We start from the raw sequence: 23,234 nt of genomic DNA, 5'->3' as shown, positions 1-23,234 counted from the left end.
CATCACCATGCTCAGCTTTGCATCTCAGGTTTTGTTTTTTTGTCTGCATAAGTGATTGAACTGAGGGCATGCAATCCCCGTCTATCTACTCCTTTTTGCTTTCTTTACCTTTTGGACAGGGTTTTTGCCTTCCCTGGCCTAGCCTATGATCCTCCTACCAATACCTCTTGCCTGACTGGAATTGCAGGTGAGCAGCAGCATAGCAGGTCATTGAGATGGAATCTTGATAACTGCTTGCCTGGGACTAGCATTAGACTTCAAACTTTGATCTCTGCTTCTGGAGCAGGTGTTAAGATTACTGATGTGAGCCACCACTTACATCCCAGTTTTTAAAATATAGTAATGGTGCAGGGAATTAAAGTGTACAGATTTCCCTGTCTATTATCTGTGAACAATTAGCGCTTATGGTCAGTAGAAATGGACGAGGGAAGCTTCCAAACTATTGAGCCTGTGCTAATAAATGCAACAGTTGTTCATAATTTGGTGGTAAATGACCTTTAAATGCAACCACTTATGGAAGCTGTCCTTGGGGAGCAATTTAACTTCCAAATGACATCCCGGAGTAGCTGTTATCATTTAAATACGCTTCCTTTTGTCAATAATAGAATAACAAATACTGGTTAGATTTCTGACGTGGATTCAGATACTAGGAAACTTGCTGAATAAATTAGTGTACATTTGATTTATATTGACCAATTTTTTTTTCCACATTGCTATGTTACAGGTCAAGGTGACATGCATTTCAATGCATGCTGGAGCAGGGGTCAGGCTTGACTGGCGTGAATGCTTACACGGTTTTTAATTAACTTTTGAATATCACGCTTACATTATTTTTCAAGTACCAGTTATTGGGAACAAGATTGAAATGAATTTAAAGCATTGGTAGAGATTTTATTTTAAAAGTCATCTGCCCGAGCTGGTGGCTCATACCTGAAACCTTAGCCATGCAGGAGGCTGAGATCTGAGGATGGCAGTCTGAAGCTAACCCAGGCAGGAAAGTCTATGAGACTCTTTATCTTCAATTAACAAGCAAAAAGATGCAAATGGTGGGGCTGGGAAGGTGGCTCAGTGGTAGAGCACTTGCCTCCCATGCATGAGGCCGTGGGTTCGATTCCTCAGCACCACATAAGCAGAAAAAAGCCGGAAGTGGCACTGTGGCTCATGTGGTAGAGCGCTAGCCTTGAGCTGAAGAGCTGAGGGACAGCGCCCAGGTACAGAGTTCAAGCCCCACAACTGACAAAAAAAGAAAAAAAAAAGACACAAGTGGAGTTGTGGTTCAAGTGCTAGAGTATTGTCCTTGAGTAAAAAAAATCTATGGGTTCTGTCCAGGCCCTGAGTTCAAGCCTCTAGTACTAGTACACACATGGGCACACCTGGGCACACACATAGTCACTAGTCATATTTCACAAACATTACGATTGGAGGATGGTCCAGCCAGCCTATATCTAATAGTTTGTGTAGAAAGCAGAGCTGCTATTTTCACTAGATTGAATTCACTATGGCTTTTCTGTGCATGGATTTACAGAAATGATCTGACACAACACTGAAAAAAGCAAAAGTATGGGACATGTTTTCCCCTTTTCAGGAAGCCAGTCAGGGAGCAAACATGGCCGTGCCGGGAGCTTTGTATGTTGCTGTGGCTTTGGAACGCAGGTGTGGTGTGTAGACACAGGTGTGGTGTGTAGACGCAGGTGTGGTGTGTGGTGTGTAGACACACCCTGCTGCCCACTCACTAGCAGGACAAAGCAGGAGGTCACAGGGAAGCGTGGACCCCTGTCTGCTTTGACCTTTCAGAGAGAATCTTCCCTCAGAACCACGGCGTGTCTGCATCTAAATATTGTTGCATGGAAATTATTATTATTATTATTATTATTATTTTATGCTGGTCCTGAGTCTTGAGCTCAGGGCTTGAACACCATTCTTTAGCTTTTTTGCTCAAGGCTAGTGTGCTACCATTTAAGCCACAGCTCTACTTCCGGCTTTTTGGTAGTTAATTGTAGGTAAGAGTCTCATGAACTTTCCTGCCTGGGCTGGCCTCAAATGGTGATCCTCAGATCTCCACCTCCTGAGTAGCTAGGATTACAGGCGTGAGCCACCCACTCCAAGATGTACATTTCCTTTTGTACAGTGTCTTCAGATCCCTCATTCTCTTCAGTCCCTCCCTCCCGTCTCCACCCATGAGTTGTATAGGTATACAGAGCTCCGCTGCTGTACTTTTTCACCCTTTTCTAATTGGATTCTGTGCCCCTCCCCGCCCTCTAGAAGATATATACACTTGGAAGAATGCACGATACATTAGGTAAAGTCAAGACAGAATCATCAAAAACTAAAAAAAGAAAGAAGTCCGGATTCCATATCTTGGAGTTCATTTCACTATGTATATTATTTCATATAAATGTGAAGAGACACTTAGGCATTGCACCTTGTGTTTCTCTCTTAAGAGTATCCTCTTTTGGTCTCATTGTGTGTGCATATCTAGGATCCTGTATAACTTATCATATCCCAGTATATTTTAGGTTTAATTTCTGCATATCAGAGAAAACATACACCACTTGTCTCTCTGAGCTTGGCTTACCTCACTTAACATGATTTGTTCTAATTTTACCCATTTCCCTGCAAATGACATTATTTTGTTCTTTCTAATAACTGTATACAATTCCATTGTATATAGGTACTATATAGAGATATAGATATTGATCCACGTATCTATTGTGGGGCATCTGGGCTGTTTCCACATCTTGACTATTGTGAGTAGTGCAGCAGTGAACATGGGTGTGCAGGTGTCTTTATCATCTCCTGGCATGTGATGCTGAGAGTAGATGCCAAGGAGTGGTATGGCTGGGTCACAGGGAAGGTCTGTGTTTTTAGGAACCTCCAGACTGCTTCCCACAGCGGTTGTACTAGTTTCCACTCCCGCCAGCTGTGTAGTGGGGCTCCTTTTTCCCCACATCCCCACCGGCATCTGTTGTTTGAATTCACGATGTTGGCCAGTCTAAGTAGGTAAGATGGCATCTCAGTGTTGTTTTGATAGCATTTCCTGAATGGCCAGGGGTGATGAGCATTTCCTCATGTGTTTCTTTGTCATTCTTACCTCTTCTTCTGAGAATTCTCTCCTTAGCTCCCTTGCCCATTTAGTGATTGGTTTATTAGGTTTGGGAGGGGTTCGTTTCTTGAGCTCTTTGTATATATTGGGTATTAGGCCATTGTCTAATCCGTTGCTGGTAAAAATCTTTTCCCAGTTGGTTGGCTGTCTTTCTAGTTTAGTAAGTATGTCCTTAGCTGGGCAGATTCCTTTTATTTTAATGTAGCACCGCTTGTCAAGTCTCTGTCCTGTCTGTTCAGGAAGTTCCTGCCTCTCCCTATGCGTTCAAATGTCTCTCCTCCTCTCTGTGGCAGTAGTGCCACAGTTTCAGGTCTGACATTGAGGTCTTTGATCCACTTCGAATTGGTATCAGTGCCTGGTGACAAACAGGGATCTACTTTTAGTTTTCGGCCTGTGGCTGCCCAGTTTTCCCAACACCCATGACTGGCTTTTATTCTTCTTAATTACGGAGGTCTCCACTTTCAGCCAAACTGTGATTGTGCCAGTCAAGGTGTTGCCGCCAGGGTTTCTGCGCAATCACGGGCCACAAAAAGCTTCTCAAACCCCAGACATTCTACATTCTTATCTAGATTAGGACAAAAAGGACGGCTCTGCCCACCGCCCACGAGTGTCCGCAGCCCTGCCCTGCGGTGCCACTTCGTCCTGGTGTCGCCCGCAGCTTCATGCGGACATCCAGTGCCTCCAGAACAGCATCCACACCAGTTTGTCCATGGTAGCAGGAGGAGTGGCAGGCTGGGTGGTCAGGAGGGAGAGGGAAGTGGAGAGAGTGGCATAGAAAGCAGCCAGAGAGCAGCAAGGTCACGAGTGCACGGGGCTGAGTCATGCGCAGGAAGTGCTGATCGGCAGGGTGGGAGGCAGAGGCACAGGGCATTTCTCCCAAGTGGCCATTCCTGTGCAAGTTGCTGGGGGAGCCGCTGGGCCAACGGAAAGACCTTTGAGTGTCTGAGGAGTCGCGTGAGGGCACTGACAAAAGAGAAGTCCCCTTGGGTGTCTGCTGAAGGGAGAAGGTAGGGAGCGTGACGCTGACTGTCCACAGTGGACGCTGCTGGCCGCGCGCATTGGAAGCTCGTCCCCGGGAGGGCTGGGCTTCTGGGCCACTGCCAGGTGCCGGTGCTTCTGCTCAGTCCTTGTCTGGTGACAGCCAGAATGTTCTGGGCTGTGGATTGAGCACCCTGCTTTTCTTGGTGGTTCTGGGGACTGAGCCCTCAGGCGTGCCCAACTACGGAGCTACCTCTGCAGCTCCACACCGTGTTTTACATTGTATCTGTAAAAGTGACATACAGAGAGGTCCCAATTATGTAAGTCAGGTAATGAGCACAGTTCTGAGGCTTTTAAAAATGGTTCCTGGGGCATTCTAATGAGCTATGAAGGGCTAGAATTACTGTGCTCAAATGTCTCAGCACAGGTGTGTGGATTATGAAGGTGGGTTACTTGCTCCAACATTGTGTGTGTGTGTGTGTGTGTGTGTGTGTGTGTGTGTGTGTGTGTGTGTGTGTGTGTGTGTGTGTGTGTGTGTGTGTGTGTGTGTGTGTGTGTGTGTGTGTGTGTGTGTGTGTGTGTGTGTGTGCTTGAATTCAGGGTTTTACATTCTTGCCTGGCTTTTTCATTCAAGTTTAGCACTCTACCACTTTGAGCCACAGCATCACTTCCATATTTCTGGTGGCTAATTGGAGATAAAGAGTCTCATATGCTTTCCTGCCCAGGCTGGCTTTGAACCCTGATCCTCAGATCAGTAGCTAGCATTACAGGAGTGAGCCACTGGCACCTGACTGCAACACATCCTAATGAGGTAGTTCAGTGGTTTGGGGAAATATTTTAAAATACCACATTTTCAAGTTTGTCCTAGAGCTACTTATGGAATTGGAGCCAGGCCTCAGACTTGTTTAAAAGCTCAACAGAAGATCGTAATTATTACCTAAACCTACAGCTTGCATGTCAAGTAGCTTGTCTTGTTTTGAAGATTATATATAGTATAGCATATATATTCAGCCCAAAGAAACCCTAGCTTTGCTTTAATCTTTATGGTGCTGGCTATATGTTCAGTGCCCGTGGTGCGGACTTGTACCCAAATGAACTTCGGAAAAGCTTCTCTGCCCCCAGCCTGTTTGAGGAACTTCTGAGTGTCATTGTTAAGTATTGCAGCTGGACAGACTTGCTTCCACATTCTGGCTTGTGGCTACTGAGACTGATTTGTGAAAGTCACAGCACCAAAGCATTTCCCCAAAAATGCCTGTTTTCACCTCCTACTACCTCCCCTCCCCCCACCTCGGGTACTGAGGCTTGAACTCACGTCCTTGCAGTTTCATTTGGCTTTTTCCACTCGAGGCTGGTGCTCTATCACTCGAGCCACAGATCCACTTTGGCTATTTGGTGGTTAATTGGAGACAAGAGGCTCCTGCCTGGGCTGGCTTTGAACCATGATCCTCAGATCTCAGCCTCCTGAGTAGGTAGGATTACAGGCGTGAGCCACCAACACCCAGCTTCAGCCTTTTTGTAAGGATCAAGTACAAACTTGGCCCATATTAAAAACTCACTATCTGGAGCAGCAGAAATATTTCTAATACCGGTCGTTCAATTTTTTTCCCAGTTGGGATTAAAACATCATCTATTTTACCTTCCAGAATTTTTTTTCAACTTTGGGATAATTCTGTATTTATCTATTTATTTTTGTTGGTCACGGGGCTTGAACTCTGGGCCTGGGTGCTGTCCCTGAACTCTTCAGTTCAAGCCTAGCACTCTACCACTTGAGCCACAGTGCCACTTCTGGCTTTTTCTGTTTATGTGGTGCTGAGGAGTCAAACCCAGGGCCTCATGCATGCAAGGCAAGCGCTCTACCACTGAGCCACCTTCCCAGCCCTAACTCCCTAGTCAATTCACGGCTTAAATGACTCTGTTAGAGCACTCACAAGGGATTCTGTCCTAAGTGCCTCCGGCAAGCCTGTGTAAGTGCTGAGGGTGTGGCTCCTCCTTGAGATAACTATCAGCTTCCAGCCAAAGGAGATTGTGTTAACAAATGAAATGCTAACTGTAACTAGGACTTGGTTCTACCGTAACTAGTGTTAGCTTTTGTTTCTAGAGATCAAAACCTTAATATTTGATTAAAAAATAATAACTGGCCTTGTAGTTAGTGCCCTCAAGCCTCAGCCTCCCAGTGCTGGGATTTTTTTTTTTTTGAGTGCAGTTAATTCTGTAAAACCATCTCCTATTCCTTCACCACCAAAGCTAAATAAGCAAAATAGGCTTTTCAAGTCAATAGGTCATAGAAATTCCAGAAGGGCCCAGAGACTTGGAGTGAAATTGGACGTGCGTTTATTTTACCCGTGAACGAAGCAGAGTGTGTAGGAGAGACGCTGTGAGAGCCAGTGGTGGAATTGTTCAGCAAACGAAAACCACACCAGCACGTGGATCTAACAGAGCTGGGGGAATAGGGCTTCACTTTGCAGGGAGAAGGCTATAACTCGACAGCCTGGGCTAAGCTCCTTGTACCATTTGCCGTCATCTGTGGGGGTACAGGTGGTATAGGGGAGCAGGTAAAGTAAGGAGGTCAGGTCTGGCTGGAGCATTATTGGCCACATGGTGGATGGTAGGGCCTGGCATCTTATTTTCATGCTGGGGGAAGGAAATCCTCCCACCCCCAACACCTGCCTCCCAGATAATGGGCGTGCCTGGACCCCTGGAGGCAGGGGTGGGCACTTGGCTGATAGGTTACTGAATCTGTCAGTCTAGTGTCTGGGACTGGGAATTTCCTGAGGATCTGCCCCCTGCACCAACCTATTTAGTCCCAGACCAGCCTAGCCACTGGATTCCATGCCACGGGTGTTTCTGTGATTGTGTCCTGCGTCCTGTCTCCTGGCTTGTCTCCAGTCATCATGGCATCCCAATTCAGCTCTCCATTGGAGCTGAATTGGCTTGTTGGTATTGTTTTTGTTATTTCTTTCCTCTTTAGCATGATTCCTAGCTGTGTCATGTGTATTTGCGTGCTGCAGACCTTTGTAACAACTGGCTGCCTGCAGCCTGTTAACTGTATAATAAAGACTCCAATATTCTATATTTTATTTTATTTTTTTGGGTCCAGTCATGGGGCCTGAACTCTGGGCCTGGGCGCTGTCCCTCAGCTCTTCAGCTCAAGGCTAGCGTTCTACCATTTGAGCCACAGCTCCACTTCCAGCTTTTCTTTTTGCTTATGTGGTGCTGAGGAATCGAACCCAGGGCCTCATGCATGCAAGGCAAGCGCTCTACCACTGAGCCACCTTCCTAGCCCTAATATTCTATATTTTAAAATGTGGCTTCTGGGATGGTGATTTACCTTACCACACAGGTACCTGAGGAATAGCATCTGACTGAGATCAGGAAGCAAGTACTAAAAAGCCAAAGGAGAAGATGTTCTCTTTGTTGCAGCCAGGCCTTGCAGCGCTCCCATGACCCTGCGTGCTTCCTCCAGCCACCTGCTCCTGTCCCATCCCTCCCTTTCCTGGGAACAGAAATCCTCCGCAAGTTCACTGACGGAGGAACCTAGACACAGCTTCGTGGGCTAGGTAGATTCTGCATGTGCCGCTCCAGGGAGCTCCTTATTCTTCACAGCCAGATCCCACCAGATCCAGGATCTCACTCCCTGCTCCTGCCAGCATGGTCCCCCGGAGGGCTGCTCTGGCGGGGGGAGGGCGCGGCTGGCACACAGGGACTCTGAGATCCTGTTGGAAACGTGCCCTCCTCAACCCACTGCGGTTTAAGACAGTGAGTGAGGGATTTCAAGTGTTGTCTTCAAACCTTTGAGGGGAACCTAAAACAGAAACTCAGCCTTGCCACCCATCGGTGGCTCTTGCCTGTAATCTCATACCCATAATTCTGGCCACTTAAGAACCTGAGATCTGAGGACCATGGTTCAAAGCCAGTTCAGGCAGGAAAGTTTGTGAGATTCTTTATCTCCAGTGATCCAGCAAAAAGCTAGACGTAGAGCTTGAACTCAAGTGGTACAGTGCCAACCTGGGGCAAAAAAGCCAAGTGAGAGCACAAGGCGCTGAGTTCGAGTTATAGCCAGCACCAAAAAGAAAAGGGGGTACCATTAGTTTTTGTGAACCAATTGATTACTTATATATAGTATTGTAAAACAATAAAAATTCATTAAGATAATTTTATGAGCCAGGTACCAGTGGCTCACCCCTGTAACTACTCAGGAGGCTGAGATTTGAGGATCATGGTTTGAAGCCAGATCAGGCAGAAAAGTCTGTGACTCCCTCCCCACCCCCCACCCGACTTGAACTGGTGGGTGCTGTCCCTAAGCTTCTTTTGCTCAAGGTTAACACTCTATGACTTGAGCTACAGCACCACTTCTGGCTTTTTCTCTGATTAACTGGAGATAAGTTCCAAGGACTTTCATGCCTGCACTGGCTAAGAGGCTCAGGGATAGCATCCAGGCTCTGAGTTCAAGCCCCAGGACTAGCAAAAGAAAAAAGAAAACAGAACCAAGTAAATGGAGTGGGCAGGTGGGGTTGAGATTATGGGAGACACTGATAGAGATCCATTATAATCACAAATTGACATACTGAACTGAACTCTCTTTGTACAACTACGTGAGGATAATAAAACACATGTTAGAAGAAGAAAACAAGTTTAAAAACGTAGTATTGTATATTCCTCTCTACCTACCTCTCCCTCCAATTCCTCATCCTGCACTCCTGATCTGCCCTCTGACCTGGAAGTGGGGACCAGGTACTCCTGTCTAAAGGAATTCCATCAGTGCCCCGCCCCGCCCCGCCCCGCGCCCCTGTGTGGAGCTGGTCAGCTTGCGTCTTCCCTTTCCAAGCAGTTTCATTTCCTCCTTGGAGCCAAAGATCCCTCAAAGACTGGTTGTGCTCTGAGAGCCTCTGGTGTCTCCCCTTCCCCAACCCCATTCTGTACCCCAGGTGGCCTTGAACTCCAGTCCTCCTCCTCTGATCTCCCAAGTGCTGGGCATACATCACCAGGCCTGCTTTGTTGGAGATTATTCATTTATTTGTTTATTTTGGGTACTGGTATTGGGGCTTGAACTCGGGGCCAACATGCTAGCCCTTTGCTTTTTCACTCACATGATGCTCTACCACTTGAGCCATAGCTATTTCTGGCTTTTTGGTGGTTATCTGGAGAGAAGAGCTTCAGAGTCTTTTCTGCCCAGGGCTGGTTTTGAATTGTGATCCTCAGACCTCAGCCTCCAGAGTGGCTAAGATCACAGGCATGAGCCACCCAGTGTCCAGCCTTGTTGTAGATTATTTAAAAGAAATCTTGGGGAATGGAAAGTTTCAACAGTGTTGAAGTTTGAGTTTGGACAAACAGAACTGCCACACGTTTTTGAATCTTGTGATTTTTTAAAGTTTTGTGTCTTCTAAATTAAAATATATGGCACAGTTATCAATATTTATTCTGAGGGAAGCAGGAGATGCCTTCTCTGCCATCTTTCAGAAGTAGAATAAATACCAAACTTGTACCCAAGGGGCTGGTGTTTCTGAGGAACGTGTGGCAGACCCGGGCAGCTTCGTTCGACTTGCCTGCCAAGGTGGAAAACCTTTTCCACTAAGACATCTGCAGCTGCATTCTCGTGGCTAATGCTCGTAATCTTCGCTACCCAAGATCTGAGGATCTTGGTTTGAAGCCGGCTCAGACAGTTAAATCCATGAGACTCTTTTCTTCAATTAACCAGAAGAAAGATAGAAGTGGAGCTCTGACTCAAGTGGTAGAGTGCTAGCCTTGAGCAGAGAATGTCATGTGAGAGTTTGAGGCCTTGAGGTTAAGCCCAAATACTAGAAAAACAAATAGATAAGCAATAGCACCCCCTCCCCCCCCCCACACACACCAAAACCATCTGAATGAATAGGCTGGTAGTGGGTGAGCGAAGTAGAATATTGGGAAAGCTACTGTTAGCTAATGCTGCCTTTTATTTTGGTGCTAGTCCTGGGTCTTGAACTCAAGGCCTGGGAGCTGTCCCTGAGCTTTTTTGCTCAAGGCTAGCGCTCTATCACTTGAGCCACAGCTGCACTTCTGGCTTTTTGGGTGCTTAATTGGTGGTAAGAGTCTTACAGACTTTTCTGACGGGCTGGCTTTGAACTGCGATTCTCAGATTTCAGTCTCCTGAGGGACTGCATTTTTTCAGATGAGCTTTATAAAACCCAGTTAGATGATAAAACTTAGAGAGGATGCATGCACCTGCCTGCTTGCTTGTATGTCCAGCTCAGGCCTTCTAATAGAGCTCAGAGCTGGGTTTTGCCTATAAAAAGTAGAAAATAGGCCTGATAAAAATGTTTAGTCTGCAAGACCTTGTTTTATTTATCATATCAGAAAAGAACAATGTTTTGTTGTGTTGTGGTCAAAATAGAAGCGACCTTACTTGTTCACAAAAGCTCAAATCCTAGAGATAAGAGGGGCAAAATAATAGAGTACAATGGAAAGAGTAGAGTGTAATTATTTGTAGCTTGTCAAGTGAAGCCCTTTCAAGCCCCAAGTGATTCAAATCTGGGAACTCTGCACAATTCTGTAAACTAACCACCAGCAGCATCAGAGAAATCTCCCCTGGACTGCAGACAGCACTGAAATTGCTTCGGTTTGTCATGTAAGGAGCGTGCTGGCCGCACACAAGACCATTTGCTTGCAAATCGGACTGGCCCCCCAGCTCAGAAGCACGCTCCCTGGTATCAGCCTCCTGGCCTGCGATTTGTCATGTCCCGCGGCTATCAGTGGGCTCTAATTTTAATAGGTTCTGAGGGTCTGCTTGTCGACACAGACCCGTCCAGTTGGGACATACGATGCGGGAGGGGGCTTTCCTTGCCAAAGACAACGGGAATGTGGGCAAAAAAAATGAGACTCATCTTACCTCACTGAAAATTACTTTAGGCTCTGCAGTTATATTTTCTGTCTTTCTCTTTTACTTTTTGGTTGTACAAAGGGCTTTCGAGTCAGCAGGTGAGATTACGCGTGCCGTGCATCTTGCTTACTTCATGTCTCCCCTTCTTTCATCATTCTTCCCCCATTTGCACACCACCATTGTGTCTTCTGATTCTGAAACATTCGTTACCCATGTGGTATCTATCTGACGCATTCGTTTCTTTCAGGTTGCCTCTGGAAATGTATCACTGACAGCACACTCAACTTTTAGAAGCCACGGCTTATAAACAAGCCACTGCATATTTAGACGCTGCTACAGGCCCGTGGCTCAGCAGCTCTAGTGAGCCGTTAGCAACACAGGCCCGAGGGGCGGGGAAAGTGGCTCAGTGGTAGAGTGCTTGCCTAGTGTGCATGAAGCCCTGGGTTTGATTCCTCAGTACCACATACACAGGAGAAGCCTGAAGTGGAGCTGTGGCTCTAGTGGTAGAGTGCCAGCCTTGAGCTAAAGAAGCCCAGGTACAGTGCCTAGGCCCTGAGTTCAGTCCCCAGGACTGGCAGTAAATAAATAAATAAATAAAATAAAAATAGAAATGCAGGCCCTAGGCCATACTGCAGCCCTGCAGGATCAGAATGGATCAACAGAGTGGGGGTTATTAGTATAGCTGCATCATAGGAGTGGCATCATCTAAAGGAGTGTAGATGAACATTTAAGAGAGTGCTCACACCTTCCTATCACAGCTCTATTCACAGCAGCCCAGCTGTGGAATCCGCATGGGTTGCCTGGCAAGTGAGGAATGGATAAAGAAAATGTGGTTATTCTTTTCTGCATTTTCTTTAAACAATGAACTATGAGGGGCTGGGAAGGTGGCTCAGTGGTAGAGCACTTGCCTTGCATGCATGAGGCCCTGAGTTCGATTCCTCAGCACCACATAAGCAAAAAAATGAAAAAAGCCAGAAGTGGCGCTGTGGCTCAAGTTGTAGAGTACTAGCCTTGAGCTGAAGAGCTGAAGGACAGCGCCCAGGTCCAGAGTTCAGGCCCCACGACCGGACTCCCAAAAAAAAAACAAAAAACAAACAAACAATGAACTATGACTATAGGGAGGAATGAAATTGGGTCATCTGCAGGAAAACAGATGGAACTGGAGAATCATCATGTTGAGTGAGATATGTCAGACTCTGAAAGCCCAAGGATCACCTGTTTGCAGTCATAAATAGATAGCCCTAAAATGAAGATAACAAGAATAGGGCAGGGGTTTAAAAGAAGTTCACAGGGGGGAGGGCAGCAGCAAGGGGGTGGGCTGGGGAATGGTGAAGATGAAAGAGTTACCTATAATATGTGTCCGTGTCTGTATATGTATGTATATGTACATACATGCACACATACATACCTGAAGATAGCCTAATGAAACCCACAACATCTTGCTTGTCAGTGAGCTGGGGCAGAGGAAGGACTAAGCAGAATAAGGCAGAGGAAGTGAACTTGTTCAGAATGCTCCAGACAGAACATATATGCGATTGTCAGAGTGAACCCCATTTGTATCATTCATGTGTGCCAATACAAACTCATTATCCAAAAAAGAAAGCCAAGAGTCTTGGGTTCCATCTTCCAGATGACGTGGAACAGCTCCTCTGTGCCTCGTGTGTGTGTGTGTGTGTGTGTGTGTGTGTGTGTGTGTGTGTGTGTGTGTGTGTGAGTATGTGTGTGTGTGTGTGTGTGTGTGTGTGTGTGTGTGTGTGTGTGTGGTGATTGGAAGGCCCATGGCAACAATGACCTTCATCCTTTAGTGCGGAATTCCTGGAAGCCTGCAGGTGCTAACTTCCAGGGAAAACGCCAAATAAATCAATACTCTGTATCTGGAGGACAGTCGTGTGAATCTCGGTAAATATTCCAGGGTTAATTTTTAGTTTATATCAGTTAAGCCTTAAAAAACCCAAATCATGGAAAGCTTTCAGATTGTACAATTTTAAATAATTACTCAAGAAATTGTGCCTTGTCTTCATTGCATAACAATGTTCTTACCCTGAATGGCTTTCTCCTAATTCTTTTTTTTTTGTCGATCATAGGGGCTGAACTCTGGGCCTGGGCACTGTCCCTCAGCTCTTCAGCTCAAGGCTAGTGCTCTACCACTTGAGCCACAGCGCCTCTTCTGACTTTTTCTGCTTATGTGATGCTGAAGAATTGAACCCAGGGCCTCATGCATGCAAGGCAAGCACTCTACCACTGAGCCACCTTCCCAGTCCCTTGTAATTCTTTTAATGCTTTCATTTAGCAATGGCTCATGCCTCTTAAGCCATCCGAAGAAAATCTCCCCTTCTGCTTATTGAACCAAAATATGAGGCTCTTTTTCAAAATGGATTTCACTTGGAACAGAAAGACTAAAACACACACACACGCACACGCACACGCACACACTTGCGCGCACTTGTACACACAGCAGTGTGTGGTAGGTGGGTTTATAAAGCATGGTTTGTCTTTCATCTTGAAGTAATGGGTTTGCAGACCTTTGGCGTACCTTTCCCCAGGGCTAGGGCAGGCATGACTAATTGATCCCAGCAGTCTTTGCTGTAGACTCCGTGGAAACTTTAGCAGCATGCTCCAGCCGTCCTCACCAGTGAGATTTTGGCAAGTGAGTTGCACATTTTTTCTAAGATAACTAGATTTTGTCCACAGGCTGACCTCACAGACAGACCTTGTCCTGTGCATATTCATGTCACTCGGCTGACTCCACTGGACTGAGGCTGGTTGAATTGTTGCGGCCAAGATGCTCAGGCTCTTTGCTCTGAGTGGTGGAAGCCACCCAGATCATTGTGTTAACTAACGTTAGATTTCATATGGTTAAGCTGATTTCTGATGGCTGCCACCCACTTATCCACATTCTTTCTGGCGGCTTCATCTTGAGTTTATTTTGCTGTTTGTGGCTGAACTCAACAATAGCATATGTATAGTTGATTTTAAGAAAGTTGGCTGGATACTCGCCGCTGACCCGGCCTGTCATCCCAGCCACTCAGGAGGCTGAGATCCCAGGATCTCCGTTCAAAGCCAGCCGGGCAAGAAAGCCTGTGAGGCTTTTTTTTTTTTCTAATTAACTATCAAAAACCCAGAAGTGATGCTGTGGCTCAAGTGTTAGAGCACTACTAGCCTTGAGCAAAAACAACAACAACAAAAAACAAACTTAGGGACAGTGCCCAGGTCCTGAGTTCAAGCCCAGGACTGGCACAAAAAGAGAGGGGGGGAGGGAGAGAGAGGGAGGAAGGAAGGAAAGAAGGGAGGGAGGAAGGGGGAAGGGGAAGGAAAGAAGGAAAAAAAGCAAGTCTGAAGTCTTGCTTTGTTTCTGTGACTGAACACAGCTTATTTCTTATTTATAATTTATAATTTATTTATAATTTATAATTTGCCACAGCTTATTTATGAAACAGCTTACTCCTCTCTACTGCTGTTTTCTTAGCTTATATGATTGTGTGTGTGTGTGTGTGTGTGTGTGTGTGTGTGTGTGTGTGTATTGGGGCTTGAACTCAGGGCCTGAGAGTTGTCCCTTAGCTTTTTCTGCTCAGGGTTGGCCTTCTACCACTTGAGTCACAGTTCTCCTTCTGGATTTTTGGCGGCTGATTGAAGATAAGAATCTCACAGACTTTTCTTCTCAGGCAGGCTTCAAACCTCTCTCCTCAGATGTCAGCCTCCTGAGTAGTTAAGGTTACAGGCATGACCGCCAACACCCGGCTTGGCTTATACGATTTTAAAAAGTGAGCACATTTTGCACTGCCCTCAACCAAACATTGATGTCAGTGAGCTCTGAGGCTCAGCACCATCCATCAGACACGCTCACGGGGTTTGAACTTGGGGAACTGAACACGAGCAATGCCTACAAACTCCATGGCAGGCCCACGGTGCCCTACTTATGTGGCCAGGATAGATTGGAAAGATGGATGCAGTGTTTTACACTCTTGTCCTTTAGGAGTAGGCAGACCTGGGCCTGATTTCTCCATCTTGACTTTCCTGTCTCAGCCGGGAGCCAGTAGGTGTCACTGTGTACATTAAATGGAAATCAAAGATGTCACTGAAGGCATTTCCAAAATCAAGTGTCATTACCGCCTTCTTTTCAAAGCAGCTTTGCATAGTAAGCAAGGTCATTTGTGTCCCTTTCCTGGGTGTATGTTTAGAAATCACCTTCAAGATACCTCAACATTGTTCTTTTCTCTCTGCTGCCACTGCCGACATTTTTAGGGCCTGAACTCTGGGCCTGGGCGCTGTTCCTCAACTCTTCAGCTCAAGGCTAGCGCTCTACCACTTGAGCCACAGTGCTACTTCCGACTTTTTTTCTTTTTGCTTATGTGGTGCTGAGGAATCGAACCCAGGGCCTCAGGCATGCAAGGCAAGCGCTCTACCACTGAGCCACCTTCCCAGCCCTGCCAACCTTGCCTGTGTGTGTCCGTGCCTGGCAGATTTCTTTGGGATACATGATAAGAATCCACCTATCGGTGGACTAACATTTTCTTTTTTTCTTTTTGTGGTGCTGGGGATGAAACCCAGTGGCTGGTCCATGCCAAGCAACTGCTCTACCACAGACCTGCACCCAGCCCTGGACCTGCCAGTTAAACTATAAAAAATATGGGTCATTTTACACGTGTACCCTCCCCCCCCCCCCCCCCCCCCGTGTAGAATCTTATTGTTAGAAACCTTTGTTCTAGAGAATTTATTTCTTCACTACAGATATTTATGACAGCGCAAGTATTTGAACTATCTATAAATGTGCAGAGAATAAGTTTTCTCTCTGATGAGTCTTTAAGTATTTTTAGGTACTCTACATATTCATTAAGACACTTTCCAGAGTTGTTGTTTCTCTGGAGTGGATGAAACTTTTTGTTTTTTTTTTAGTACTTGTACTGAGGCTTGAATTCAAGGCCTGAGTGCTGTACCCTAGCTTCCTCCACCCAAGGCTGGTGCCTCCGCTACTTAAACCACAGCTCCGTTTCTTGCTTGTTGGTAGTTAAGTGGTGATGAAGAGTCACACAGACCTTCTTGACCTGGCTGATGTCGAACTGAGATCTGCAGATCTCAGCCTGTTGAGTACCTAGGGTTACAGGCACGAGCCACCAGCACCTGGCTGGAACATTTTTAAAGCAAAAATAATAATAATCATTTAGTTTCTTATTAGAAATTTCCGCACATCGAAAGGTTGTACAGGGGAGTTTCGATTTCATGTGTCCATTTGAATGTCCAGTGCTTCATGATGAGAGCCAGCTCTTACCACGCCTCATAATTGTAATGACCCTGTTTTCCATTCTGTCAGTGGACGTGTGTTGTCTAAGTACCCGAGTCTGTTTTCTTTGGGTTCTCTGCTTTCTTGGCCTCTTCAGAAGCTAAAAGTGCTGGTTTTGAGTCTTCTGTGTCTTGGTGGCTTTGCCGTGGCGGTCAGTCGCGCTGGGCAGCGCCGTGCTTAGTGCCCTCCCTCGAGCATGCCTGCTTCTGCCAGCGCCTGCTCAGCTGCCCAGTGCAGGGCTTGTGATTTCTTGCAGGAAGCCATTAGGCGTGGGCTTTGCCTTCCGAAGAAAGCTCCTGGCACCTTCATGACTGACAGGTGATGTCAAGAAGACTCTTGCGGGTGGGGTGTGCTCTAGGGCAGGGCTGGGGGAGATTTTTTTTTTTTCTGCCAAAGGCTATTTGGATATTTTTAACATCATTATGGGACATAGGAAATGATGGATCCAGGCAGGACGCTGTGGGCAGCCATCAGGAACATTCTGTCTGTTTGTCACGTACCCAGTGTGGCCCTAATATGGTATGGCCGGTGCTGCCCACCCACTTGGAACATAGGGCTGTTCCCACAGTCTGTGTTATGTCACCTTTGACCTTACTTTCCCTGGTGTCAGCAATGAAGATGGAGACAAATTCTACTTGATGGCACTATACCAATGAGAAGGTACCTCCTGAATATCTAGGATTTAGATGAGAGTATCTGCCCCCAACTGCCTGTCATTGAAAGCATAACTGCTGTGTGAATCTGTTCAAAAAGGCTATGGTTGTAAAAGTTTTATACCTCTGATAAGCTGTCTTTCCTTGCTTATGGACTGTTGTTTCCAGTGAGAATACTCTACTTATTCCACAAATGTGTTCTAAGTTATTTTTCTGCATATCCTATACACGTATAAATATAAATATATAAATATAGAATATAAAAATGTATATAATATAAATCTCAGACTAGGACTTGAACTCAGAGCCCAGACACTGTCTCTTATCCTTTTTTGCCCAAAGCTAGTGCTCTGTCACTTGAGCTACAGCTTCACTTCTGGCTTTTTTGTTTTCCTGTGGGGACTGGCTTTGAACCGTGATCCTCAGATCTCAGCCTCCTGAGTAGCTAGGATTACAGGCGTGAGCCACTGGTATCCAGCCCATATTTTCTAGTAGCCACAATCGGTGAGATTTAGAGACAGACCACGTATTAACATTAAAAGCACCGATCTGTGAATGTGCCACCTCTGTGTCTCTGGACTGAAATGGTGCCATTGGGCACGGGCCTGGCTGACTGTGTGGCCTAACCTGGAGCTCACATCAGGGTAAGCACTCATTTCATTTAAGTTCATTTAATGTCTGAGTGCTGAAGCCCTTCTTCTAGCCTTTTGGGAATATTTGCTGTCATTGTCCTGTGCAGCCGCATACCGCAACTCCCTGCTCCTTTGTGGTTGTAGCTAGTGTCTACTGAGCAGCCTGTCTGCGCCAATTTCTCATCAAGAGGTTTAGGTTTTGGTTCTTTGGAGGTGTTTGTTGTTGTTGATTTTCTTTGTGCCTGTACTGGGGCTTGAACTCAGGATCTGGGCACTACCTCTTAGCTTTTCCACCCAACGTTGCTACTCTACCACTTGAACCACGCCTCCACTTTCAGCCTTTTGCTGGTTTTGAGTCTCACAGGCTTTCCTTCCCAGCTAGACTTTGAACTGTGATCCTCAGAGCTCAACTTCCCGAGTAGCTAGATTATAGGTGTGAGCCATTTAGCATGTGGTTCTTGTTTTTATTTATTGTTTTTTGAAGAATAGAAATAGGTCTATCTGCCCCCGGAAGTGCTGAGCAATACCTGGGAAGCTGGAGGCCAGGAATGGGAGATCCACAGAGGTTGAGAGACTCGCTGGGGGTCAAACAGTAAGTGGGAAGGGTGGACTGGAGCCTGGGCACTGTCGGAACCCCAGCTCCCCATCCTGCTGCACTCCAGGCTGCTCCCATCCCCGCGCCCGCCTTGGAGAGGGGCCACCGCGCGGCAGGAAATGATCTAAGTGGCACCCAGACACTGTACTTACCTTTTAATCCTATGTCACTTCCCCCACACCCCTAAAAGGGCTCTAATTTGACATTGCTAATCTCTCTACCTTAGTAAGAGAGAGCAGCTCAGGCCCAGAGTATTCAGCAAAAACCGTCATTTAAAAGTGAACACTCTGTTCTTCTCCTCACCTTCAATTTTTTTTGGGGGGGGGGGCAAGTGATTGCGATTTCCTATATCCATCATTTTCTTTAAATCACACTGAAGTGAAAACCCGATTTAATGAATAAAACCTAAAGACCACATAGGGTGAGAGATTGTGAAGGCTGGGTGAGCTGTGGAGTTGGGGCGAAGTCCCTCAAGAGGGGAGTTGAGAAGAGATAAAAGCCAGCCAGACCTCAGGGGAGAACATTGCATCCCCCACATGGGAGGCCGAGGACGGTGATTCTGGCCCAGTTGCCTCTGTGGCCTTTTCTTATGTTTGCAGAACCACAGTGCAAAATACCAAGTCTGTGTGAGTTACCGTTCTGTGCTAGTGAGGCCAGAGGTCTCTCACTTGGTGATCCGCTTCCCGCTGACAGTGGAGGTGTGTGGTGGTTGACACTGTTATTGCTAAACTAAAAGGAGTTGAGTGGAGAGGCTGGGCTCCGTTTGATATTGCCGTTCTTAGAAACAGTTGCGTTCTGCTGGTTATAAGTCCATTTTAAGCCTGGTGCCGCTGGCTCACGCCTGCAATCCTCTCTACGCATTGGAAGAGATCTGAGGATCGTAATTTGAAGCCAGGTAGGACAGGAGAGTCTGTAAGACTCTTATTTTCAGTTAGCCACCAAAAAACAGGAAGTAGAGCTGTGGTTCAAGAGGTAGAATGCCAGCCATGAGGGGGGGAAAAAAGCTAAGGGACAGTACCCAGGCCTTGAGTTCAAGCCTCAAGATTAAAAAAAAAAAAAAAGTGAGTTTTAGCTGTACCTCAAGTTAACAGTTTTTCATTCTTTTTCTATTGGGAGAAAAAGAGCAAAAGAATCAAAGCAACACTCTTTCACACATCTTTCCAGAGTTCTAGAAAAGTTTTCAGTTGAGCCCTTGTAACTCTCTATATGGTAATGGTATTTTTTTCCTTGCTAGACAGCACAATTAGATTTTGGTAGGATTGAGATTTCAGCATCACTTGGTCTATTTGTCAGGACACATTCACAAGTAGTTTGCAAGTGTTCATGAACAAATCAGGTTCGTGATTCACTGATACCAGCACAAATAGATTGTCCTCATCACCACATAGACAAAACAGGCAGGAGACGGCTCTGAGCTGTCAGAACTAGTGGCATGATGTAATGAAGTTGTATTCCATTAGGCCGTGTGTATGGGGAGCCAAATGTCAGCGCCCGAATGTGGCTGCGTCTCTGTGATACAACCTCATCTGTTCCGTCAACTAGTTTTGCTCTGATCAATAAGCAGTTTTCTGTGGCCTTTCACTGCTGTCAGATGTCATTGAGTGATGCACGTGCACGTCAGAAACTAGAAACTTGACAGCATACCCAGGGTGGGTGGGAGGGGGGGGGGGAAATCGCAGCGATGGACGTGGCTGACAGCTGACATCTTGGGTATGGGAGCGGCCGGCAGTTTTCCTACATAAACACGAAAGAAAATGATCCGGTTATACGACAAAAACAGAACAGATGTTCGTCTGTAAGTTGGGGAAAACATTCTTTGGAGTTACCGCATAGTGATTACATAGGTGAGCTGTATGAACTCAGCCAAAAGTTATTGGCGGATGCTCATTTTTGACAAAGAGCACGTGATGCCCATGAAGAGGCTGTATTTCCACCCATTTGGGACATCAGTCATCGCTAGAGCTGTGCGACGGAAAGCTGGCCTGTCCAGAAAGAGCTGCAGGCCCAAAGACGTTTATGGGGCGCTGCTTGGCCACCCACGGAAGACGAGGAAGAGCCACTGCTTGGTGAGAAGGCCTGGTCTGGAGAAGGGGGAGTCGGTGCCGGCCCTCACTGTTCACAGAGGCACGGTGGACGGGGAGGTGCCCGCTCACTGTGTGTCCACCTCCTGTCATTTCCAGACCATATGATTGGCCAGGCCCAGGTGGCTCATACAGGTAGCTCCTCTGGAGACTGAGATTGGAGGACTGCGGTCCGAAGCCAGCCTAAACAGAAAAGTTCAGGAGATTCCTCCAGTGAACTCCCAGACAGCTGGAAGTGGAGCTGTGGGCTCAGGTGGTAAAGTGCCAGCCTTGAGCAGGGTGTGGGAGGGGAACCCAACCAAACAACAGCAAAAGCCAAGTGAGAGGCTTGTAGTCAATCCCCCCAAGCCAAACACCCCCATATGATTGTATTGCTATTTAAAATAGTAAATTATAACACACCATTAAATTGTTCTACATGTGAAATTATCTTTCATACTGGAAAAGAAATATGGTCTGGCCATGTAGCCAGCGGAGACGTGTTCCAAGAGTGTGCTGCTTAGATTCTTCATTACTAAGCTAAAAGAAAAGCATGTAGATGTATTGGAACGGAGGCTTGTAAACATTTCGTTAAATGCTATTTTAAACAATTTCAATGTCATTGACTACAATTCAGGGACACTTAGCTAATGGAAAATTCGGTAGCTGTTTTTTATGCTAGCTACCATACTCTGTACTTTATAAATATTAACTTATTTTGATTCTTACAGAGAAGGTATTATTGTATTCTACTTAATAGATGCAAACATGGTGCTCAGTGTGTTTAATAACCCTGCAGGTCATAGAGCTAGGATATGGTAAAACTGAAATTTGAACTCGGGTTTTATCTCTGCAGAGATAAATCCAGAAGCCCACTCCTGGCAGTTCATGTCTGTAATCCTAGCTACTCAAGAAGCTGAGATTGGAAGATCACAGTTAGAAGCCAGCCTGGACAGAAAAGAAGTCCCTGAAACTCCTCTCTCCAGTTAACCAGCAAAAAGCCAGAAGTGGGGGTGTGGCTCAAATGGTAGAACACCGGCCTTGCGTGAAAAAGCCAAGCAAGAGAACTACGCCAGGAATTCAAGCCCCAGTATGGGCACAAAAAGATACATTCGGAGTGTGGGAGCAATGTGGACAGAATTGTCACCGTCAGGCCCGGCAGGCAGCAGGCCTGTGCGCCCGAGGTCGCCGCCTCTCCCGGCTGCGCCTCACAAGCCAGTGCAGCTTGTGCAGCGGTCGTGCTGTCTGGGTGGTCCTTCCCCGCCAAGCTCCTCTGTCGGATGCTAGACTTCCTTCCAGCTCCCGCTGCCGTCATCACCTGCTTATCCTCGCTTAATCTGTGTCTCCCAGTGGCCCGGGGAGAGCTGCGGCTCTCTTCCTGCCCTCGGCACTGCAGTCAGGATCCGACCCAGGGACAGCACGGCATCAGACATGTCCAAGGAGGGACTGACTTCTTCAGGCAGCGGCGACACTACACCACGCTCTTCATCTTTCCCACCTTGATGAGAGCCTCGCGCGCTCTCTCTCTCTCTCTGTCTCTCGCTCTCCTTTCTCCCTCTCTCTCCCCCTCTCCCCCTCTCTCCCTCCCCCTCTCATTCTCCCCATTTTCCCTCTCTCTCCCTCTTCTCCCTGGGAAGTACTAGGAATTGAACTAACCTTGAACTCACATCCTCCTACCTCAGCCCTCCCTCCCTCCCTCCCTCCACTCTGCCTCTCTTCCTCCCTCCCCTCCCCTCCCTCCCCCCCTCCCTCTTCTCCTTCCCTCCCTCCCTCCCTCCCTCCCTCCCTCCCTCCCTTCCTTCCTTCCTTCCTTCCTTCCTTGCTTCCTTCCTTCCTTCCTTCCTTCCTTCCTTCTTTGTGCTGTGCTGGTCCTGAGGCTTAACCTCAGGGCCTGGGCACTGTCCCTGAACTTCTTTTGCTCAAGGCTACCGCTCTACCACTGGAGCTCCACTTCTGGCTTGTTTCCCCCTTTGCGTAGTTTATTGGAGATAAGAGTCTCATGGGCTTGCCTGGCACCGTGGTCCTCAGACCTCAGACTCCAGAATACAAGCATGAGCTCCAGCACCTGCCCCTGCACCTCAGCTTTCTGTGCTGGGATTACAGGCGTGCACCGTCCAGCAATTTGGAAATGTCCACTATCTAGCTTCTTTCGTACCATTTGAAGACCCAGTTTTCTAATGATCATAGGAGGAGTCTACTTTTTAATTCACGTATCATTACAATATGCTAAAGTAGAGCATCTGCCACAAAATCTTCAAAGTGGAGTTTTGTTCTTAATATTTTTTTAATTATTAAGTAGTGGCACAAAGAGTTTTAGTTCAGATGTCACTTTAGGAATACGACGCATCTTGATCAGTGTCGCCCTTCATCATCAGCTGTGGCTGCGGCCTCCGCCCGCCCCCCTCCAGGAGGCCCAGCCTGGACAAGGGGGTGGGCCTCTGCCTTTCCAGGCTCTCCTCGGTCCCTGCCCGCACAGCCTCGGTCACATGGGCCAAACCACGGGCCCCTCCGCTCCCTGCTAGCAAAATACACCAAGTAGCCAGCGTGAGAAGTGAGAGGAAGTGATTTATCCAAGACAGCGTGGCCATTGTCAGAATGAGGACAAACCCACAGCACTTTGTCTGTGTATCAGTCACTGTGCCCACAGCCTCCAGAGCCGAGTTCAGTAAACCTTCATCTAGTGATTTGCTGTGTACCAACTATGTAGGTTTTTAACGTCTCTGTGGAAGATAAGCATGCTGCCCATTTGCTGGCTTCATTATATATCTCTTTAGTTCTCTTGCTTTCAGTTAGTTGTAAGACATTTAAAAAACAAGGTTGAGCTGGGTGCTGGTGGCTTGTGCCTATAAATCTAGCCAATCAGGAGGCTGACATCTGAGGAATGAGGTTCAAAGTCAGTCCAGGCAGAAAAGTCTGAGACTTTTACCACTAATTAAGCACCAAAAAAAAAAAAAAAAAAAAAAAAAGCCAAAAGTGCAGCTGTGGCTCAAGCGATAAAGTGCTAACCTTGAGCAAAAAAGCTTAGGGTCAGCTCCCCGGCCCTCAGTTCAAGCCCCATGACTAGTACACACAATAAAAGAAA

General features: G+C 46.8%; 1 protein-coding gene across 5 annotated transcripts in view; it reads left to right on the top strand.

Moving 5' to 3' along the window:
- Snx24 (sorting nexin 24) overlaps positions 1–23,234 on the top strand; it is a 119,772-nt gene that overhangs the window by 16,480 nt on the left and 80,058 nt on the right. Inside the window, exon 1 of one of the 5 annotated variants that reach the window (XM_042674498.1) lies at positions 3,993–4,110. The exons of the other annotated variants lie outside the window; for them this stretch is intronic. The gene's annotated coding sequence lies outside the window, so the exon portion shown is untranslated. Of the gene's footprint in view, positions 1–3,992; positions 4,111–23,234 lie in introns of those variants that run through there. 5 annotated transcript variants of the gene reach the window in all.

Source organism: Dipodomys spectabilis, unplaced genomic scaffold (assembly GCF_019054845.1).
Source record: "Dipodomys spectabilis isolate Male_0828 unplaced genomic scaffold, ASM1905484v1 ptg000019l, whole genome shotgun sequence".
Classification (NCBI taxonomy): Eukaryota; Metazoa; Chordata; class Mammalia; order Rodentia; family Heteromyidae; genus Dipodomys; species Dipodomys spectabilis.
The sequence above is the reverse complement of the archived record's forward strand: the minus strand, read 5'-3'. Positions and strand labels throughout refer to the sequence as shown.